The sequence below is a fragment of the Ascidia mentula genome (assembly GCF_947561715.1).
Source record: "Ascidia mentula chromosome 2 unlocalized genomic scaffold, kaAscMent1.1 SUPER_2_unloc_15, whole genome shotgun sequence".
Classification (NCBI taxonomy): Eukaryota; Metazoa; Chordata; class Ascidiacea; order Phlebobranchia; family Ascidiidae; genus Ascidia; species Ascidia mentula.
The window spans coordinates 10,001-12,500 of NW_028113660.1; the positions used below are offsets into that span (position 1 = coordinate 10,001).

Genomic DNA, 2,500 nt, shown 5'->3' on the forward strand with positions numbered 1-2,500 from the left:
AACTGCGACCACCGAGCGCCAGCTATCCTGAGGGAAACTTCGGAGGGAACCAGCTACTAGATGGTTCGATTAGTCTTTCGCCCCTATACCCAAATTTGACGATCGATTTGCACGTCAGAATCGCTACGGTCCTCCACCAGAGTTTCCTCTGGCTTCAACCTCCTCAGGCATAGTTCACCATCTTTCGGGTCCCAACGCGCACGCTCTCGCTCGACCTCTCCGGCAGAGCGGACGAGATCGGCCGGTGATGCGGCCGTCCAGAGAGACGGCATCTCACCTCCGCCGGACCGCGCCGACATTCACTTTCACTGCGCCCATGGGTTTCGCACTGCCCCGTGGCTCGCGCGCACGTTAGACTCCTTGGTCCGTGTTTCAAGACGGGTCGGGAAGGTGGCTGACGTTAGCCGCGGACCCCGTGCGTCTCGCGCGGCGCTGCCCACCCGCAACCGACACGCCGCAACTGGGCACTGAGCACAGTCCCCAACCGGCGACGCACCGGCTCGGACGGGACGCCCGGCCCACGAAGGGCAGACGCGGCGATCCCTCCTCGCCCGGGCGACGGGCCGACGTGTCCGCGCGCCTATAACACCCACCCGGGGGCGGGCTACCTTGCGCGCGGCCTTCTCGCCGCCTCCCAGACGGTCGCGGCCTTCGCACGGCGCTAGTGCGCTGGAGCTGCTCGGAGGACAGCGCGAACGACGGGCCGCAAGGCTCCGCACGCCCACACGCTCCGCTCGGCTTCAGCTGAAAGCGTCGCGCGACTCGACAGGCCCTCCCGTTTGCCTCTCGACGGTTTCACGTACTCTTTAACTCTCTCTTCAAAGTGCTTTTCAACTTTCCCTCACGGTACTTGTTCGCTATCGGTCTCGCGACAGTATTTAGCCTTAGATGGAGTTTACCACCCGCTTTGGGCTGCATTCCCAAACAACCCGACTCTGGGAAGACGCAGAGCGCGCGCCCTCGCCGCCACCATGGGCCTGACACCCGCACCGGGACGAGGCCTCGATCAGAAGGACGCGGGCGGCGAACGACGTACGCGCAGCGAATTCCTTACGCCACAATTCCACGCGCCGCAGAGGCGCGCGGATTCGGCGATGGGCACTTCCCACTTCACTCGCCGTTACTGGGGGAATCCTCGTTAGTTTCTTTTCCTCCGCTTAGTAATATGCTTAAATTCAGCGGGTAGCCTCGTCCGACCTCAGGCCGATAATCCAGTGCCTCGTTTGCGAGAGACACGCGCGCGCCACCGAAGCTCGTGCGAGCGCCGCGCCCGAACGCGAGCCGTGCTGCTCCGGGCCGGGATCCTCTTCGAGGCCGACTCGTAACGAGACGCACGCCGCGTTCGGTTTCGCGCGCTGACACTGCGTTCGTGCTGTCCTGGGCGGGACGACCGTGGCAACGGCCGACACCGCACCGGCCCGACGCGTCGCCGCGCGGGAACGTTACAACGCGACCCTGAGGCGGGCGTGGCGCCGGGATTGACCCGGTGCCGCAATTTGCGTTCAGAACGTCGATGCTCAATGTGTCCTGCAATTCACATTAATTCACGCAGCTAGCTGCGTCCTTCATCGACTCGCGAGCCGAGTGATCCACCGCCAAGAGCCCTCCGTGACTTCGTCAGTTGGACAAGCGCGACCCAGCCGGATTGCACAGTCGAAAAAGCGGTGGCCGAGCGGTCGCCAGCCGTAGGCGACGCATGAAGCCAGCCTGGCACATGGCCACGGCACTCGGCGCAGAACGAAACAGGGTGACCGAAGTGCAATCGCGTGCGCCTCAACAGCGACGAAGGGCGTGCGCGGCCGCCAAGATACGGAGCCTTCTCCACCTGTCGAACGCACGACCACTCGATCGGCGATCGGCCGGTAATGATCCTTCCGCAGGTTCACCTACGGAAACCTTGTTACGACTTTTACTTCCTCTAAATGATCAAGTTAGATCGTCTTCTCGGACGCCGGCGCGGCCGTTGCCGAACGCGCCAGGTCCAATCGGAGGACCTCACTAAACCATTCAATCGGTAGTAGCGACGGGCGGTGTGTACAAAGGGCAGGGACGTAATCAACGCGAGCTGATGACTCGCGCTTACTGGGCATTCCTCGTTCAAGGGAAACAATTGCAATTCCCTATCCCTAGCACGACCGGGGTTCAGCGGGTTACCCGGACCTTCCGGCCTAGGCGGCGACACGCTGATCCGGTCAGTGTAGCGCGCGTGCGGCCCCGAACATCTAAGGGCATCACAGACCTGTTATTGCTCAATCTCGTGTGGCTAAGCGCCACTAGTCCCTCTAAGAAGTTCAACGCCGACCGATAGGGTCGCGTAACTAGTTAGCAAGCCAGAGTCTCGTTCGTTATCGGAATTAACCAGACAAATCGCTCCACCAACTAAGAACGGCCATGCACCACCACCCACAGAATCAAGAAAGAGCTCTCAATCTGTCAATCCTCACTGTGTCCGGGCCGGGTGAGATTCCCCGTGTTGAGTCAAATTAAGCCGCAGGCTCCA

The 2,500-nt window shown here is 61.8% G+C and overlaps 3 non-coding genes across 3 annotated transcripts in view; all 3 read right to left on the reverse strand.

The window, feature by feature from the left end:
• Positions 1 to 1,206, reverse strand: part of LOC145915394 (large subunit ribosomal RNA) — a 3,685-nt gene extending 2,479 nt beyond the window's left edge. The window contains exon 1 of the ribosomal RNA XR_014403780.1: positions 1 to 1,206. This exon is cut by the window's left edge and continues 2,479 nt beyond it. This is a non-coding gene — a ribosomal RNA (large subunit ribosomal RNA).
• Positions 1,207 to 1,450: 244 nt separating this feature from the next.
• On the reverse strand, positions 1,451 to 1,604 carry LOC145915382 (5.8S ribosomal RNA). The gene has a single exon (XR_014403770.1). It is a non-coding gene; the product is annotated as a 5.8S ribosomal RNA (ribosomal RNA).
• Positions 1,605 to 1,863: 259 nt separating this feature from the next.
• The window catches only part of LOC145915376 (small subunit ribosomal RNA), a 1,824-nt gene continuing 1,187 nt past the window's right edge, over positions 1,864 to 2,500 (reverse strand). The window contains exon 1 of the ribosomal RNA XR_014403764.1: positions 1,864 to 2,500. This exon is cut by the window's right edge and continues 1,187 nt beyond it. This is a non-coding gene — a ribosomal RNA (small subunit ribosomal RNA).